The sequence below is a fragment of the Oncorhynchus kisutch genome, linkage group LG1 (assembly GCF_002021735.2).
Source record: "Oncorhynchus kisutch isolate 150728-3 linkage group LG1, Okis_V2, whole genome shotgun sequence".
NCBI classification, from domain to species: Eukaryota; Metazoa; Chordata; class Actinopteri; order Salmoniformes; family Salmonidae; genus Oncorhynchus; species Oncorhynchus kisutch.
In genome coordinates, this window is record NC_034174.2 from 7,023,305 (window position 1) to 7,044,099 (window position 20,795).

The 20,795-nt window shown below is 46.3% G+C and overlaps 1 pseudogene; it reads right to left on the reverse strand.

Moving 5' to 3' along the window:
- Positions 1-233: 233 nt before the first annotated feature.
- Positions 234-20,795, reverse strand: part of LOC116375833 (trichohyalin-like) — a 23,691-nt pseudogene continuing 3,129 nt past the window's right edge.

Consider the following 20,795-nt stretch of genomic DNA (forward strand, 5'->3'; position numbering starts at 1 on the left):
CAGTTACCTGATGTGGAATAGAGTTCCATGTAGTCATGGCTCTATGTAGTACTGTGCACCTCCCATAGTCTGTTCTGGACTTGGGGATTGTGAAGAGACCTCTGGTGGCATGTCTTATGGGCTATTCATGGGTGTCTGAGCTGTGTGTGTTAGTCGTTTAAACAGACCTCTGGTGACATGTCATGGGTGTCTGAGCTGTGTGTGTTAGTAGTTTAAGCTCAGCGAGGCCCAGCTCAGCGAAGCTCAGAGAGGCCCAGCTCAGATAGATCCAGCTCAGTGAGGCCCACCAGCTCAGTGAGGCCCACCAGCTCAGAGAGGCCCACCAGCTCAGAGAGGCCCACCAGCTCAGAGAGGGCCACCAGCTCAGAGAGGGCCACCAGCTCAGAGAGGGCCACCAGCTCAGAGAGGCCCACCAGCTCAGAGAGGCCCACCAGCTCAGAGAGGCCCACCAGCTCAGAGAGGCCCAGCTCAGAGAGGCCCAGCTCAGAGAGGCCCAGCTCAAATAGATCCAGCTCAGCGAGGCCCAGCTCAGATAGATCCAGCTCAGAGAGGCCCAGCTCAAATAGATCCAGCTCAGCGAGGATCAGAGAGGCCCAGCTCAGAGAGGCCCAGCTCAGAGAGGCTCAGCTCAGAGAGGCCCAGCTCAGCGAGGCCCAGCTCAGCGAGGCCCAGCTCAGAGAGGCCCAGCTCAGAGAGGCCCAGCTCATGCGGCAGCAGATTTGAATTTAGAATGGAAAATGTATGTTTATGCAACACATGTTAGTGTATCGAATCGTATTGCATCAAACCGAATCACATCGATTTGGTTCTCTAATTAAACCAAATCGTTTAAAACTTAAAACGTATCATTCCTGTATCGTATCTTTCTAGGACATCCAGTATTGTATTGCACTAGCTAGCTACACGCAAACAAGATATATACAGTATTGAATTATCGCCCCCTTTATACTTCTATAATCAGCTAGCCTTTATCAGCCGGTGAAACTTTGGAGAGTTCTTAGAACCTTTTTAAAACTGTATGTGTGTGTTCTAGTATCCACAGGATTAAAGAGACAATCCTCTGTGGGTGGTAGGCTTTCTACCCTTCAGACATACAAGACGATAACAGCTAATGGAAGCTTTAAAGCAAAGTACTTAGATACAAAACTCCATCTCCACTTTTACCTCCACGCGTTTCCCTCTTGACTGACTCTCTCGGTCTTTCTCTTCCTCTTTCTCTTCCTCTCCTCACTTTTACCTCCATTCTTTCCCTCTGCCTGTCTCACTGTGTGGGTGGGACTCAGAGGAAAGCAGCGTGAAACAGGGACAAGTCGTGTGGTAATTCTGGGAGACTGAAGGATAGACGGCATTTCCAGGGAGATGTGGTTAAAACAAGGGAATTACAAAAGATTAATGTTGTGTAATCTGCAATAATAGGATTGTGTAAAATTGTCTGGTAAATCCTACAGAGTCATAATCAGAAAGTCACGACTCACTGAGTGTCGTAGTCATCGTTGTAGTTGTCGCCCCTGCAGCAGCAGAATCATCATCATCACCCCTGCAGCCGTCATAGTTTCATTTTTAGTTAATTTATTTATGACGGTTGGAAGCAAATGGATGAGAAACTCAAGAGTTTATAAAGATGCCTCGCGGGTCGTTCCAAGTCATTAAGATGCCTCGCGGGTCGTTCCAAGTGATTTCAGCAAGCCACACAAGGTTTTATAAAGATGCCTCGCGGGTCGTTCCAAGTCATTAAGATGCCTCGCGGGTCGTTCCAAGTCATTTCAGCAAGCCACACAAGGGTTTATAAAGATGCATCGCGGGTCGTTCCAAGTCATTAAGATGCCTCGCGGGTCGTTCCTTGTCATTTCAGCAAGACACACAAGGGTTTATAAAGATGCCTCGCGGGTCGTTCCAAGTCATTTCAGCAAGACACCCATCATCTCTAATTGTTCTGAAATCAGTTTTGTAGTTAGAAACGGATAAGATTAGCATTCCTGAAATATTATTTTGTTTAAATATAATTTGATCTGAGCTAATTGATTGCACCCAAATTGGCTATCGTTAATTAATAGGATTCATATAATAATCAATAAATATAGTATCTAACATTCGATCTGGACAAACATATATATTTTTCTAACAATGAGGAAGACGAGGAATCCATGGAAATGTATTCCCACAGACTGCTTACAGGCTAAGAAACCCATATGTCATTTGGGTGAACTATCCCTTTAAGCAGGAACAGCACCATCTAGTGGTCAGAACCTGTAATATCAGGATGTATAGGATAATGAAACAATACTCAGAGCTGCAGCTCCATACTACTTACTGGTCAGACTTAGAGAACTGACATTATATACTGAGTGTTCAAAACATTAAGAACACCTTCCTAATATTGACTTGCACCCCCCCCCCTCTTGCCCTCGGAACAGTCTCAATTCGTCAGGCCATAGACTCAACAAGGTGTCGAAAGCATTCCACAGGGATGCTGGCCCATGTTGACTCCCAATACTTCCCACTGTTGTGTCAAGTTGGCTGGATGTCCTTTGGGTGGTGGACCATTCTTGATACACACGGGAAACTGTTGACCGTGAAAACCCTGCAGTGTTGCAGTTCTCGACACAAACCGGTGCCCCTGGCACCTACTACCATACCCTGTTCAAAGGTACTTCAATCTTTTGTCTTGTCCATTCACCCTCGGATTGTGTATGTGTGCCATTCAATGTCTCAAGGGTTAAAAGTCCTTCTTTATCCTGTCTCCTCCCCTTCATCTCCACGGATTTGAAGTGGATTTAACAGGTGACATCAATTAAGGGATCATAGCTTTCACCTGGATTCACCTGGTCAGTCTATGTCATGGATAGAGCAGGTGTTCTTAATGTTTTGTCTACCAGTTGTGGGATTGGTGCAGCTTTTTGACCATTTTATTTGGATTCCTTATGTCGAACCAATTTTTTGAAAAACATTTGGTCCAAATCAGATGTTAGGTACTATAGTTATTGAATATTATATTTTATATTATATAGAATCCTATAAATTAAAATGACCAATTTGGGTGCAGTGCTAAACTTATCTGTTTCTAACAGAAACGACTTCAGAACTATCTGACATGGTGGGTGTAGAAATTATCTTTTTCTTGGGCTTTTTTTAATATATTTTTAGATGGAACGACCCTCAACAATAAATCAACATAAAAGTGTCCAGGTGAACCTCCTTTTTTACTCTTCATCCTGGTAATTGTAGTACTGCTTTTCATTGTCTGTTAAATTGGTCACAGCATGGTTGCGACGTTTTCTCTCTTTTTGAAGTTGAGTCATTTTTCTTTTGCCTAAGTACCCCATGGAGCTATTGAAATAGCCACTGACTAACCCCAGCCGCAGTCTGGGAACTGAAGTTATTATGTTGTGTACTATTACCTCAGTATCATCATCATCATCTCACATCTCTCTGGTTGTGTAGCAGTGGGGGTGATTCCCCTTCTGGACCGAGGTTAACTTCTGATTCTTACTCAAGTTAAACAGTGAATGATTAACTCATTTTAAAGAGATATTGTATGTAATGAGAGAGATTAAAGAGGAGATGGGAAGAGAAGGAGGAAAGGAGGGGGGAGGAGAGAGAGAGAGAGAGAGAGAGAGAGAAAGGGAGAGAGAGACAGACTTTCCAGTTTGCAACCAGAGGGGAAACAACCAGGCAGCATGCCACTCGCTGCCACCCTCCTCTCTTCAATCCCTGATGTATTTCAATACTGCCGTAGCCTGCATTTTTCTCAGCTAATGTGACATTACACAAGTGTACCGCTATTGGACCAGGAGGAGTTGTACTGGGAACTGTGTTGGGGGGGAAGCGGTTTGTGGAGATCAGAGTGAACGAACGGAGGATTAGTTCCAGGATAAGACAACAGGATGGACAGAGTAAACCGGGTGCTGAAGATAGTGAGGCAGATGTCCCCGAGGAAGAGAGGGGGAGAGAGGGGGAGGACGTCCCCCTCCCTGGGGGAGCTGGAGAGCCCCGAGACCTGCGAGGAGAGCCTGTGTTCCCTCAGTCTCTGCATCAGTGGTGAGGAGTCTGAGGACGCTTGCTGCCACAGGGCTTTCTCTCTGTTCTTTCTTTCTGTTAGCTCGATTTCTCTTTCTTTCTCTCTCTGTTCTCTCTTTCTTTCGTTCTCTCTTTTGCTATTCCTCCCTTCATCTTCTTCTTGTCAATACTTGCTACAGTTTGCCTATGTTGTAGTGTTGTAAATAGTGAATCACTATGGATTTGTCTTGTTTGTTTGTTTGTTTGTTTGTCTGACTGAAAGCTAGTAAAAGGTGTGGGAAACACTTGAAGCACCGTTGATGATTTAATGGCTGGGCTTCAACTTTATTATCTGAAAGGAAAGTAGAAGTGAAAATATTACTACTTGAAACAGAGTAGGTTCTCTGAAAGGGGTCTGATTTATTGAGTGAATTACTGGACGTCTTCAGAAACCATTTAAAGTTAATAATTCATTAATAATAATAATAATTACCATGGCTGAGCTTCTGCTAGTCAGACAGATGGACAAGGGAGATGCAGAAGTGTCACGATTGTTCGTGCACTGCACCGGTGTTTGTACAATGAGGCCTCAAAACGTTATTTATCTGGGGCTAGTTGCCATTCATTTGACTGTATTCACATTCCAAACAACTTCTGTTATATACCTCATGGAATAAATGCAACGTGTCATGTGTTGGTCCCATGTTTCATGAGCTGAAATAAAAGATCTCAGAAATGTTCCATACACACAAAAAAAGTTTATTTCTCAAAAATGTTGTACGCAAATTTGTTTACATCCCTGTTAATGAGCATTTCTCATTTGCCAAGATAATCCTTCCACCTTTGACAAATGTGTCAAATCAAGAAGCTGATTAACCAATGTGATCATTACACAGATGCACCTTGTGCTGGGGACAATAAAAGGGCACTCTAAAATGTGCAGTTCTGTCACAACCCGATGCCACAGATATCTCAAGTGTTGAGGGATGCATTGTAGTTGGAATGCTGACTGCTGGAATGTCCACGAGCTGTTGCCAGGGAATTTAATGTTAATTTCTCTACCATAAGCCGCCTCCAACGTCATTTTAGAACATTTGGGAGTACGTCCAACAGGCAGACCACGTGTAACCATGCCAACCCATAACCTTCACATCTGGCTTCTTCAACTGTGGGATCGTCTGAAGAGCAGGGTGTGGGTGCTGAGGAGTATTTATGTCTGTAATAAAGGCCTTTTGTGGGGAAAAACTCATTCTGATTGGTTGGGCCTGGCTCCCAAGTGGGTGGACCTATGTCCTCTCAAGCCCACCCATGGCTGCGCCCCTGCCCAGTCATGTGAAATCCATAGATTAGGGCCAAATTAATTAATTTCATTTGACTGATTTCCTTACATGATCTAAAATAAAATCATTGAAATTGTTGAATGTTGAGTGTATATTTTTGTTCAGTATAGAATCTCATTCTAGTTCTGTGGTTGACACGTCGCAGAACTGCATAGTGGTCACTAACATTAAATTGAACTGGGTCAAAGCCGTGAAGTACACTACATGGTCAAAAGTAAGCTCGTCATGGGCATCGATATGGAAGTGGTCCATATGGAAGTGTGATTCATCACTCCAGAGAACGTGTTTTCCCCTGCTCCAGAGTCCAGTGGTGGTGAGCTTTACACCTTTCAGCTGACGCTTGGCATTGCGCATGGTGATCTTAGGCTTGTGTGAAGCTGCTCGGCCATGGAAACCCATTTCATGAAGCTCCAGACAAACAGTTATTGTGCTGACGTTGCTTTCAGGAGGCAGTTTGGAACTCGGTAGTGAGTGACCAAGGACAGACTATTTTTACGCACTACGCTCTTCAGCAATCGGCGGTCCTGTTTTGTGAGGTTGTGTGGCCTACCACTTCGTGGCTGAGCCGTTGTTGCTCCAAGAGGTTTCCACTTCACAGTAACAGCACTTACGCTTAAACGGGGCAGCTCTAGCAGGGCAGACATTTTAGTAACTGACTAGTTGCAAAGGTGGCATCCAATGACAGTGCCACGTTGAAAGTCACTGAGCTATTCAGTACGGGCCATTCTACTGCCAATGTTTGTCTATGGAGATTGCATGGCGGTGTGCTTGATTTTTATACACCTGTCAGCAACAGGTGTGGCTGAAATAGCCAAATCTACTCATTTGAAGGGGTGTCCACATACGTCTGCAATATCCCCATTGACTTACATTAGGGGATGTCATTCCTACGCAGCACTAGTCCCTCAGTGTTCAGACGTAAAACAATGGGTTATCCCCAAAACCCTTTTTAAGGAAGGCACAGATTCTCTGGTATCCCACATCTTTTGCCTGGGATGGTGCAGGTGCCTTGGTGGAAGAATGGTGTAACATCTCACAGCAAGAACTGGCAAATCTGGTGCAGTTCATGAGGAGATGCACTGCAGCTCTTAATGCAGCTGGTGGCCACACCAGATACTGACTGTTACTTTTGATTTCGACCCCCCCCCCTTTGTTCAGGGACACATTATTCCATTTCTGTTAGTCACATGTCTGGAACTTGTTCAGTTTGTCTAAGTTGTTGAATCTTGTTATGTTCATACAAATATTTTTTTGCTGAGTTTTTATTAATTTGGGGACAGGTCGATAAGTAAACATTCATGGCAATTTAGCCCTCGGATATGAACACTGGGTTGTTATTTTACCTGAAATACGGAAGGTCCTTTACTCTGACAATTAATCCACAGATAAAAGGGTCAAGTTTGTTTTTCTAGTAATCTCTCCTCCTTCAGGCTTCTTCTTCTTCTTCTTGTTTGGACTTTATATGGTGGTTGACAACCAACTTTAAGGTGCATTACCACCACCAACTGGACTGGAGTGTGAACCTCAGTTCATCTTTCAATCACCCACGTGGGTATATGCTCCTAAAAACCAATGAGGAGATGGGAGAGGCGCATCAAGCGTCACAAATAGTACCACGTTCTATTTTAGTGCCCGTCTACACAGACGTGCGCGAGCCGCGTGGTCAACATCTCACATTAAACGACCGACTTTTCTGTAGTTGTTTGTCATGCCAGCATAGTGTTGCTAAACGATGTGGCGCAGTACGGGCTCCCACAATACAAGATTCATCACTTGGTCGTGAGGATTCTCCATACCACAGTGTCTTATGAAAACAATGATGTGACGATGTGATAAGATCTAAAACGAGCTGTGGCTCAAAGCAGCCTCAGAAATCAAATCAAATCAAATGTATTTATATAGCCCTTCGTACATCAGCTGATATCTCAAAGTGCTGTACAGAAACCCAGCCTAAAACCCCAAACAGCAAGCAATGCAGGTGTTGAAGCAAATATGTTCAGTCATACAGAGTTGAAATATCTAGCCGACACATTTTGAATTGAATAAAATTTATTGTGAACTACATACTAGTGGTAGTCATCACTGCTGCTCGAGAGTCTACACATTCTGGGTGATGGGATACCATACCAATTAGGAATACTAGTAATTAAATCAGATTTCTGTGAGCGGTACCGCATCATCTCACTGGCTTCTCCGGCGAGCTCTCATTGGCTATTGCTCATCACTGTTCTCAAAAACTTGCCGACGTACATCTCACACTAAAAGAGAATTGCAGATTTTGTGCCAATAAAAACAAACATGTTTGAAAATATTTGGAACGCCTGGGAAGGCTCAAAGCCTGGATCGGTATCCCTCAGATTGCGTCTCTGTCCAGCTCACATTAAACAAGCTTCGGGGACGGACTGCGCCGTGAGTAGGCAACGACTGTCACGCCCTGACCTTAGTTATCTATGTTTTCTTTATTATTTTGGTTAGGTCAGGGTGTGACAAGGGTGGTTTGTGTAGTTTTTGTCCTGTCTAGGGTTTTTGGATGTTTATGGGGTTTCTAGTCTAGGGGTTTATATGTCTATGGTTGCCTAGATTGGTTCTCAATCAGAGGCAGCTGTTTATCGTTGTCTCTGATTGGGGAGCATATTTGGGTAGCCATATTCCTTGGATAGTTTGTGGGTTATTGTCTAAGTTTAGTTGCCTGTCAGTACTCGTGTCTCATAGCGTCATGTTTGTTTTGTATAGTTTGTTCAGTGTTTTATTCTTCATTAAAAGAAGTATGTGTTCTTATCACTCTGCGCCTTGGTCTCCTCGTTATGACGAACGTGACAACGACATGGGGATTTTGTCTCCGATCTCAAAAAAAAGGGACAGCCAAATCGAGGCCAAAATTGTGTCGTGTTTTATTACTCGGCTTAATTTACCTCACTGTTTTGAAGGGGATCCAGAAAGATAACAGCTCACACACAGTTCAAGTTAAATGGTGCTACATTTACCACATACTGTAATCAAGGAGGAGTGTCCCAAATGGCACCCTCTTCCCTACATAGTGCACTACCTTTGGCCAGAGTTCTATGGGCCCTGGTCAAAAGTAGTGCACCCTCTTCCCTATGGGCCCTGGTCTAAAGTAGTGCACCCTCTTCCCTATGGGCCCTAGTCAAAAGTAGTGCACCCTCTTCCCTATGGGGCCCTGGTCTAAAGTAGTGCACCATCATCCCTATGGGCCCTGGTCTAAAGTAGTGCACCCTCTTCCCTATGGGCCCTGGTCAAAGTAGTGCACCCTCTTCCCTACGGGCCCTGGTCAAAAGTAGTGCACTAGGAAATACTGGTAAAGATGGCCTATATATATAAGGGCTTATTGGGAGGGACGCGGCAGGTAGCCTAGTAGTTAGAGCGTTGGACTAGTAACCGAAAGGTTTGCAAGATCGAATCCCTGAGCTGACAAGGTACAAAAAATCTGTTGTTCTGCCCCTGAACAAGGCAGTTAACCCACTGTTCCTAGACCGTCATTGAAAATAAGAATTTGTTCTTAACTGATTTGCCTCGTTAAATAAAGGTTAAATAAAGTTTAAATAAAGGTAAAATAAAGGTAAAATTAAAAGGCTACCCCCCAATAAGCCCTTATATAGGCCATCTTTACCAGTATCTAACAAGAAGGGCTGCCCCCCCCAATAAGCCCTTATATAGGCCATCTTTACCAGTATCTAACAAGAAGGCTGCCCCCCCCAATAAGCCCTTATATAGGCCATCTTTACCAGTATCTAACAAGAAGGCTGCCCCCCCCCCCAATAAGCCCTTATATAGGCCATCTTTACCAGTATCTAACAAGAAGGCTGCCCCCCCCCCAATAAGCCCTTATATAGGCCATCTTTACCAGTATCTAACAAGAAGGCTGCCCCCCCCCCAATAAGCCCTTATATAGGCCATCTTTACCAGTATCTAACAAGAAGGCTGCCCCCCCCCCCCAATAAGCCCTTATATAGGCCATCTTTACCAGTATCTAACAAGAAGGCTGCCCCCCCCCCCAATAAGCCCTTATATAGGCCATCTTTACCAGTATCTAACAAGAAGGCTGCCCCCCCCCCAATAAACCCTTATATAGGCCATCTTTACCAGTATCTAACAAGAAGGCTGCCCCCCCCCCAATAAGCCCTTATATAGGCCAACTTTACCAGTATCTAACAAGAAGGCTGCCCCCCCCCAATAAGCCCTTATATAGGCCATCTTTACCAGTATCTAACAAGAAGGCTGCCCCCCCCCAATAAGCCCTTATATAGCCCATCTTTACCAGTATCTAACAAGAAGGCTGCCCCCCCCCCCCCAATAAGCCCTTATATAGGCCATCTTTACCAGTATCTAACAAGAAGGCTGCCCCCCCCCAATAAGCCCTTATATAGGCCATCTTTACCAGTATCTAACAAGAAGGCTGCCCCCCCCCCCAATAAGCCCTTATATAGGCCATCTTTACCAGTATCTAACAAGAAGGCTGCCCCCCCCAATAAGCCCTTATATAGGCCATCTTTACCAGTATCTAACAAGAAGGCTGCCCCCCCCCCCAATAAGCCCTTATATAGGCCATCTTTACCAGTATCTAACAAGAAGGCTGCCCCCCCCCCCAATAAACCCTTATATAGGCCATCTTTACCAGTATCTAACAAGAAGGCTGCCCCCCCCCCCCAATAAGCCCTTATATAGGCCAACTTTACCAGTATCTAACAAGAAGGCTGCCCCCCCCCAATAAGCCCTTATATAGGCCATCTTTACCAGTATCTAACAAGAAGGCTGCCCCCCCCCAATAAGCCCTTATATAGCCCATCTTTACCAGTATCTAACAAGAAGGCTGCCCCCCCCCCCCCAATAAGCCCTTATATAGGCCATCTTTACCAGTATCTAACAAGAAGGCTGCCCCCCCCCCAATAAGCCCTTATATAGGCCATCTTTACCAGTATCTAACAAGAAGGCTGCCCCCCCCAATAAGCCCTTATATAGGCCATCTTTACCAGTATCTAACAAGAAGGCTGCCCCCCCCAATAAGCCCTTATATAGGCCATCTTTACCAGTATCTAACAAGAAGGCTGCCCCCCCCCAATAAGCCCTTATATAGGCCATCTTTACCAGTATCTAACAAGAAGGCTGCCCCCCCCCCCAATAAGCCCTTATATAGGCCATCTTTACCAGTATCTAACAAGAAGGCTGCCCCCCCCCAATAAGCCCTTATATAGGCCATCTTTACCAGTATCTAACAAGAAGGCTGCCCCCCCCCCAATAAGCTTTTATATAGGCCATCTTTACCAGTATCTAACAAGAAGGCTGCCCCCCCCAATAAGCCCTTATATAGGCCATCTTTACCAGTATTTAACAAGAAGGTTGTCCCCCTCAATAAGCCCTTATATAGGCCATCTTTACCAGTATCTAACAAGAAGGCTGCCCCCCCCCAATAAGCCCTTATATAGGCCATCTTTACCAGTATCTAACAAGAAGGCTGCCCCCACCAATAAGCCCTTATATAGGCCATCTTTACCAGTATCTAACAAGAAGGCTGCCCCTCGCCAATAAGCCCTTATATAGGCCATCTTTACCAGTATCTAACAAGAAGGCTGCCCCCCCCCCAATAAGCCCTTATATAGGCCATCTTTACCAGTATCTAACAAGAAGGCTGCCCCCCCCCCCCCAATAAGCCCTTATATAGGCCATCTTTACCAGTATCTAACAAGAAGGCTGCCCCCCCCCAATAAGCCCTTATATAGGCCATCTTTACCAGTATCTAACAAGAAGGCTGCCCCCCCCCAATAAACCCTTATATAGGCCATCTTTACCAGTATCTAACAAGAAGGCTGCCCCCCCCCAATAAGCCCTTATATAGGCCAACTTTACCAGTATCTAACAAGAAGGCTGCCCCCCCCCAATAAGCCCTTATATAGGCCATCTTTACCAGTATCTACAAGAAGGCTGCCCCCCCCCAATAAGCCCTTATATAGCCCATCTTTACCAGTATCTAACAAGAAGGCTGCGCCCCCCCCCCCAATAAGCCCTTATATAGGCCATCTTTACCAGTATCTAACAAGAAGGCTGCCCCCCCCCCAATAAGCCCTTATATAGGCCATCTTTACCAGTATCTAACAAGAAGGCTGCCCCCCCCAATAAGCCCTTATATAGGCCATCTTTACCAGTATCTAACAAGAAGGCTGCCCCCCCCCAATAAGCCCTTATATAGGCCATCTTTACCAGTATCTAACAAGAAGGCTGCCCCCCCCCCAATAAGCCCTTTTATAGGCCATCTTTACCAGTATCAAACAAGAAGGCTGCCCCCCCCAATAAGCCCTTATATAGGCCATCTTTACCAGTATTTAACAAGAAGGCTGTCCCCCTCAATAAGCCCTTATATAGGCCATCTTTACCAGTATCTAACAAGAAGGCTGCCCCCCTCAATAAGCCCTTATATAGGCCATCTTTACCAGTATCTAACAAGAAGGGTGCCGCCCCCAATAAGCCCTTATATAGGCCATCTTTACCAGTATCTAACAAGAAGGCTGCCCCCCCCAATAAGCCCTTATATAGGCCATCTTTACCAGTATCTAACAAGAAGGCTGCCCCCCCCCAATAAGCCCTTATATAGGCCATCTTTACCAGTATCTAACAAGAAGGCTGCCCCCCCCCCAATAAGCCCTTATATAGGTCCATCTTTATCAGTATCTAACAAGAAGGCTGCCCCCCCCCATTATCCCTTATATAGGCCATCTTTACCAGTATCTAGCAAGAAGCCCCCCCCCCAATAAGCCCTTATATAGGCCATCTTTACCAGTATCTAACAAGAAGGCTGCCCCCCCCCCCAATAAGCCCTTATATAGGCCATCTTTACCAGTATTTAACAAGAAGGCTGTCCCCCTCAATAAGCCCTTATATAGGCCATCTTTACCAGTATCTAACAAGAAGGCTGCCCCCCCCCCAATAAGCCCTTATATAGGCCATCTTTACCAGTATCTAACAAGAAGGCTGCCCCCCCCCCAATAAGCCCTTATATAGGCCATCTTTACCAGTATCTAACAAGAAGGCTGCCCCCCCCCAATAAGCTCTTATATAGGCCATCTTTACCAGTATCTAACAAGAAGGCTGCCCCCCCCAATAAGCCCTTATATAGGCCATCTTTACCAGTATCTAACAAGAAGGCTGCCCCCCCCCAATAAGCCCTTATATAGGCCATCTTTACCAGTATCTAACAAGAAGGCTGCCCCCCCCCAATAAGCCCTTATATAGGCCATCTTTACCAGTATCTAACAAGAAGGCTGCCCCCCCCCAATAAGCCCTTATATAGGCCATCTTTACCAGTATCTAACAAGAAGGCTGCCCCCCCCAATAAACCCTTATATAGGCCATCTTTACCAGTATCTAACAAGAAGGCTGCCCCCCCCCCCCCCCAATAAGCCCTTATATAGGCCAACTTTACCAGTATCTAACAAGAAGGCTGCCCCCCCCCAATAAGCCCTTATATAGGCCATCTTTACCAGTATCTAACAAGAAGGCTGCCCCCCCCCAATAAGCCCTTATATAGCCCATCTTTACCAGTATCTAACAAGAAGGCTGCCCCCCCCCCAATAAGCCCTGATATAGGTCCATCTTTACCAGTATCTAACAAGAAGGCTGCCCCCCCCATTATCCCTTATATAGGCCATCTTTACCAGTATCTAGCAAGAAGCCCCCCCCCAATAAGCCCTTATATAGGCCATCTTTACCAGTATCTAACAAGAAGGCTGCCCCCCCCCAATAAGCCCTTATATAGGCCATCTTTACCAGTATCTAACAAGAAGGCTGCCCCCCCCCACAATAAGTCCTTATATAGGCCATCTTTACCAGTATTTAACAAGAAGGCTGTCCCCCTCAATAAGCCCTTATATAGGCCATCTTTACCAGTATCTAACAAGAAGGCTGCCCCCCCCCCCAATAAGCCCTTATATAGGCCATCTTTACCAGTATCTAACAAGAAGGCTGCCCCCCCCCCAATAAGCCCTTATATAGGCCATCTTTACCAGTATCTAACAAGAAGGCTGCCCCCCCCCCCAATAAGCTCTTATATAGGCCATCTTTACCAGTATCTAACAAGAAGGCTGCCCCCCCCAATAAGCCCTTATATAGGCCATCTTTACCAGTATCTAACAAGAAGGCTGCCCCCCCCAATAAGCCCTTATATAGGCCATCTTTACCAGTATCTAACAAGAAGGCTGCCCCCCCCCCCAATAAGCCCTTATATAGGCCATCTTTACCAGTATCTAACAAGAAGGCTGCCCCCCCCAATAAGCCCTTATATAGGCCATCTTTACCAGTATCTAACAAGAAGGCTGCCCCCCCCAATAAACCCTTATATAGGCCATCTTTACCAGTATCTAACAAGAAGGCTGCCCCCCCCCCCCAATAAGCCCTTATATAGGCCAACTTTACCAGTATCTAACAAGAAGGCTGCCCCCCCCAATAAGCCCTTATATAGGCCATCTTTACCAGTATCTAACAAGAAGGCTGCCCCCCCCCAATAAGCCCTTATATAGCCCATCTTTACCAGTATCTAACAAGAAGGCTGCCCCCCCCCCCCCCCCAAAAGCCCTTATATAGGCCATCTTTACCAGTATCTAACAAGAAGGCTGCCCCCCCCCAATAAGCCCTTATATAGGCCATCTTTACCAGTATCTAACAAGAAGGCTGCCCCCCCCAATAAGCCCTTATATAGGCCATCTTTACCAGTATCTAACAAGAAGGCTGCCCCCCCCCCAATAAGCCCTTATATAGGCCATCTTTACCAGTATCTAACAAGAAGGCTGCCCCCCCCCCAATAAGCCCTTATATAGGCTATCTTTACCAGTATCTAACAAGAAGGCTGCCCCCCCCCCCAATAAGCCCTTATATAGGCCATCTTTACCAGTATCTAACAAGAAGGCTGCCCCCCCCAATAAGCCCTTATATAGGCCATCTTTACCAGTATTTAACAAGAAGGCTGTCCCCCTCAATAAGCCCTTATATAGGCCATCTTTACCAGTATCTAACAAGAAGGCTGCCCCCCCCCCAATAAGCCCTTATATAGGCCATATTTACCAGTATCTAACAAGAAGGCTGCCCCCCCCCAATAATCCCTTATATAGGCCATCTTTACCAGTATCTAACAAGAAGGCTGCCCCCCCCCCCAATAAGCCCTTATATAGCCCATCTTTACCAGTATCTAACAAGAAGGCTGCCCCCCCCCCCAATAAGCCCTTATATAGGCCATCTTTACCAGTATCTAACATGAAGGCTGCCCCCCCCCAATAAGCCCTTATATAGGCCATCTTTACCAGTATCTAACAAGAAGGCTGCCCCCCCCCAATAAGCCCTTATATAGGCCATCTTTACCAGTATCTAACAAGAAGGCTGCCCCCCCCCCCCAATAAGCCCTTATATAGGCCATCTTTACCAGTATCTAACAAGAAGGCTGCCCCCCCCCCCAATAAGCCCTTATATAGGCTATCTTTACCAGTATCTAACAAGAAGGCTGCCCCCCCCCCAATAAGCCCTTATATAGGCCATCTTTACCAGTATCTAACAAGAAGGCTGCCCCCCCAATAAGCCCTTATATAGGCCATCTTTACCAGTATTTAACAAGAAGGCTGTCCCCCTCAATAAGCCCTTATATAGGCCATCTTTACCAGTATCTAACAAGAAGGCTGCCCCCCTCAATAAGCCCTTATATAGGCCATCTTTACCAGTATCTAACAAGAAGGCTGACCCCCCCAATAAGCCCTTATATAGGCCATCATTACCAGTATCTAACAAGAAGGCTGCCCCCCCCCCAATAAGCCCTTATATAGGCCATCTTTACCAGTATCTAACAAGAAGGCTGCCCCCCCCCCCCAATAAGCCCTTATATAGGCCATCTTTACCAGTATCTAACAAGAAGGCTGCCCCCCCCCAATAAGCCCTTATATAGGCCATCTTTACCAGTATCTAACAAGAAGGCTGCCCCCCCCCCCCAATAAGCTCTTATATAGGCCATCTTTACCAGTATCTAACAAGAAGGCTGCCCCCCCCCAATAAGCCCTTATATAGGCCATCTTTACCAGTATCTAACAAGAAGGCTGCCCCCCCCAATAAGCCCTTATATAGGCCATCTTTACCAGTATCTAACAAGAAGGCTGCCCCCCCCCCCAATAAGCCCTTATATAGGCCATCTTTACCAGTATCTAACAAGAAGGCTGCCCCCCCCCCCAATAAGCCCTTATATAGGCCAACTTTACCAGTATCTAACAAGAAGGCTGCCCCCCCCCCAATAAGCCCTTATATAGCCCATCTTTACCAGTATCTAACAAGAAGGCTGCCCCCCCCCCCCCCCAAAAGCCCTTATATAGGCCATCTTTACCAGTATCTAACAAGAAGGCTGCCCCCCCCAATAAGCCCTTATATAGGCCATCTTTACCAGTATCTAACAAGAAGGCTGCCCCCCCCAATAAGCCCTTATATAGGCCATCTTTACCAGTATCTAACAAGAAGGCTGCCCCCCCCCCAATAAGCCCTTATATAGGCCATCTTTACCAGTATCTAACAAGAAGGCTGCCCCCCCCCAATAAGCCCTTATATAGGCCATCTTTACCAGTATCTAACAAGAAGGCTGCCCCCCCCCAATAAGCCCTTATATAGGCCATCTTTACCAGTATCTAACAAGAAGGCTGCCCCCCCCCAATAAGCCCTTATATAGGCCATCTTTACCAGTATTTAACAAGAAGGCTGTCCCCCTCAATAAGCCCTTATATAGGCCATCTTTACCAGTATCTAACAAGAAGGCTGCCCCCCCCCCAATAAGCCCTTATATAGGCCATATTTACCAGTATCTAACAAGAAGGCTGCCCCCCCCAATAAGCCCTTATATAGGCCATCTTTACCAGTATCTAACAAGAAGGCTGCCCCCCCCCAATAAGCCCTTATATAGCCCATCTTTACCAGTATCTAACAAGAAGGCTGCCCCCCCCCCCCAATAAGCCCTTATATAGGCCATCTTTACCAGTATCTAACAAGAAGGCTGCCCCCCCCCAATAAGCCCTTATATAGGCCATCTTTACCAGTATCTAACAAGAAGGCTGCCCCCCCCAATAAGCCCTTATATAGGCCATCTTTACCAGTATCTAACAAGAAGGCTGCCCCCCCCCCCAATAAGCCCTTATATAGGCCATCTTTACCAGTATCTAACAAGAAGGCTGCCCCCCCCCCAATAAGCCCTTATATAGGCCATCTTTACCAGTATCTAACAAGAAGGCTGCCCCCCCCCACCAATAAGCCCTTATATAGGCTATCTTTACCAGTATCTAACAAGAAGGCTGCCCCCCCCCCCAATAAGCCCTTATATAGGCCATCTTTACCAGTATCTAACAAGAAGGCTGCCCCCCCCAATAAGCCCTTATATAGGCCATCTTTACCAGTATTTAACAAGAAGGCTGTCCCCCTCAATAAGCCCTTATATAGGCCATCTTTACCAGTATCTAACAAGAAGGCTGCCCCCCTCAATAAGCCCTTATATAGGCCATCTTTACCAGTATCTAACAAGAAGGCTGACCCCCCCAATAAGCCCTTATATAGGCCATCTTTACCAGTATCTAACAAGAAGGCTGCCCCCCCCCCAATAAGCCCTTATATAGGCCATCTTTACCAGTATCTAACAAGAAGGCTGCCCCCCCCCCCCAATAAGCCCTTATATAGGCCATCTTTACCAGTATCTAACAAGAAGGCTGCCCCCCCCCCCAATAAGCCCTTATATAGGCCATCTTTACCAGTATCTAACAAGAAGGCTGCCCCCCCCCCCCAATAAGCTCTTATATAGGCCATCTTTACCAGTATCTAACAAGAAGGCTGCCCCCCCCCAATAAGCCCTTATATAGGCCATCTTTACCAGTATCTAACAAGAAGGCTGCCCCCCCCAATAAGCCCTTATATAGGCCATCTTTACCAGTATCTAACAAGAAGGCTGCCCCCCCCCCAATAAGCCCTTATATAGGCCATCTTTACCAGTATCTAACAAGAAGGCTGCCCCCCCCCCAATAAGCCCTTATATAGGCCAACTTTACCAGTATCTAACAAGAAGGCTGCCCCCCCCCCAATAAGCCCTTATATAGCCCATCTTTACCAGTATCTAACAAGAAGGCTGCCCCCCCCCCCCCAAAAGCCCTTATATAGGCCATCTTTACCAGTATCTAACAAGAAGGCTGCCCCCCCCCAATAAGCCCTTATATAGGCCATCTTTACCAGTATCTAACAAGAAGGCTGCCCCCCCCAATAAGCCCTTATATAGGCCATCTTTACCAGTATCTAACAAGAAGGCTGCCCCCCCCCCAATAAGCCCTTATATAGGCCATCTTTACCAGTATCTAACAAGAAGGCTGCCCCCCCCCAATAAGCCCTTATATAGGCCATCTTTACCAGTATCTAACAAGAAGGCTGCCCCCCCCCAATAAGCCCTTATATAGGCCATCTTTACCAGTATCTAACAAGAAGGCTGCCCCCCCCCAATAAGCCCTTATATAGGCCATCTTTACCAGTATTTAACAAGAAGGCTGTCCCCCTCAATAAGCCCTTATATAGGCCATCTTTACCAGTATCTAACAAGAAGGCTGCCCCCCCCCCAATAAGCCCTTATATAGGCCATATTTACCAGTATCTAACAAGAAGGCTGCCCCCCCCCAATAAGCCCTTATATAGGCCATCTTTACCAGTATCTAACAAGAAGGCTGCCCCCCCCCAATAAGCCCTTATATAGCCCATCTTTACCAGTATCTAACAAGAAGGCTGCCCCCCCCCCCCAATAAGCCCTTATATAGGCCATCTTTACCAGTATCTAACAAGAAGGCTGCCCCCCCCCAATAAGCCCTTATATAGGCCATCTTTACCAGTATCTAACAAGAAGGCTGCCCCCCCCAATAAGCCCTTATATAGGCCATCTTTACCAGTATCTAACAAGAAGGCTGCCCCCCCCCCAATAAGCCCTTATATAGGCCATCTTTACCAGTATCTAACAAGAAGGCTGCCCCCCCCCCAATAAGCCCTTATATAGGCCATCTTTACCAGTATCTAACAAGAAGGCTGCCCCCCCCCACCAATAAGCCCTTATATAGGCTATCTTTACCAGTATCTAACAAGAAGGCTGCCCCCCCCCCCCAATAAGCCCTTATATAGGCCATCTTTACCAGTATCTAACAAGAAGGCTGCCCCCCCCAATAAGCCCTTATATAGGCCATCTTTACCAGTATTTAACAAGAAGGCTGTCCCCCTCAATAAGCCCTTATATAGGCCATCTTTACCAGTATCTAACAAGAAGGCTGCCCCCCTCAATAAGCCCTTATATAGGCCATCTTTACCAGTATCTAACAAGAAGGCTGACCCCCCCAATAAGCCCTTATATAGGCCATCTTTACCAGTATCTAACAAGAAGGCTGCCCCCCCCCAATAAGCCCTTATATAGGCCATCTTTACCAGTATCTAACAAGAAGGCTGCCCCCCCCCCCCATAAGCCCTTATATAGGCCATCTTTACCAGTATCTAACAAGAAGGCTGCCCCCCCCCCCCAATAAGCCCTTATATAGGCCATCTTTACCAGTATCTAACAAGAAGGCTGCCCCCCCCCCCCAATAAGCTCTTATATAGGCCATCTTTACCAGTATCTAACAAGAAGGCTGCCCCCCCCCAATAAGCCCTTATATAGGCCATCTTTACCAGTATCTAACAAGAAGGCTGCCCCCCCCCAATAAGCCCTTATATAGGCCATCTTTACCAGTATCTAACAAGAAGGCTGCCCCCCCCCCAATAAACCCTTATATAGGCCATCTTTACCAGTATCTAACAAGAAGGCTGCCCCCCCCCAATAAACCCTTATATAGGCCATCTTTACCAGTATCTAACAAGAAGGCTGCCCCCCCCCAATAAACCCTTATATAGGCCATCTTTACCAGTATCTAACAAGAAGGCTGCCCCCCCCCAATAAGCCCTTATATAGGCCATCTTTACCAGTATCTAACAAGAAGGCTGCCCCCCCCCAATAAGCCCTTATATAGCCCATCTTTACCAGTATCTAACAAGAAGGCTGCCCCCCCCCCCAATAAGCCCTTATATAGGCCATCTTTACCAGTATCTAACAAGAAGGCTGCCCCCCCCAATAAGCCCTTATATAGGCCATCTTTACCAGTATCTAACAAGAAGGCTGCCCCCCCCAATAAGCCCTTATATAGGCCATCTTTACCAGTATCTAACAAGAAGGCTGCCCCCCCCCCCCCCAATAAGCCCTTATATAGGCCATCTTTACCAGTATCTAACAAGAAGGCTGCCCCCCCCCCAATAAGCCCTTATATAGGCCATCTTTACCAGTATCTAACAAGAAGGCTGCCCCCCCCCCCAATAAGCCCTTATATAGGCCATCTTTACCAGTATCTAACAAGAAGGCTGCCCCCCCCAATAAGCCCTTATATAGGCCATCTTTACCAGTATTTAACAAGAAGGCTGTCCCCTCAATAAGCCCTTATATAGGCCATCTTTACCAGTATCTAACAAGAAGGCTGCCCCCCTCAATAAGCCCTTATATAGGCCATCTTTACCAGTATCTAACAAGAAGGCTGACCCCCCCAATAAGCCCTTATATAGGCCATCTTTACCAGTATCTAACAAGAAGGCTGCCCCCCCCCAATAAGCCCTTATATAGGCCATCTTTACCAGTATCTAACAAGAAGGCTGCCCCCCCCAATAAGCCCTTATATAGGCCATCTTTACCAGTATCTAACAAGAAGGCTGCCCCCCCCCCCCCCAATAAGCCCTTATATAGGCCATCTTTACCAGTATTTAACAAGAAGGCTGTCCCCCTCAATAAGCCCTTATATAGGCCATCTTTACCAGTATCTAACAAGAAGGCTGCCCCCCTCAATAAGCCCTTATATAGGCCATCTTTACCAGTATCTAACAAGAAGGCTGCCCCCCCCCAATAAGCCCTTATATAGGCCATCTTTACCAGTATCTAACAAGAAGGCTGCCCCCCCCCCCCCCCCAATAAACCCTTATATAGGCCATATTTACCAGTATCTAACAAGAACGCCCCCCCCTCCCCCCAAATAAGATACACCAGTGTCTTAGCTTGTTCTTTATAATACAGTTATTATTAGTCATTAAGACTGGCTGATCTTCCCACTGATTATCATAGTATTTTAGTAGCCTGGTTTCAGATGTATTGCCATAGGAGTTGGCAAGACGGCACAAACCGATAAATCAGCACATTCAACACTGACTGGAGGATACAGTATTGATGTTGGTGACTTTTGGTCCAAATTTTTTTTGTGGGTCTCTATTTTAGCCAGAATTTAATGTTTTCCAAATGGCACCCTATTACTTTAGTATAGTGCACTGTTTTTCAAACATGGGAGGGGGAGAGGAAAGGGGATGGGGAACACATCAGTCTCTCTCTCTCTCTGTCTTTCTCTCTCTCTCTCT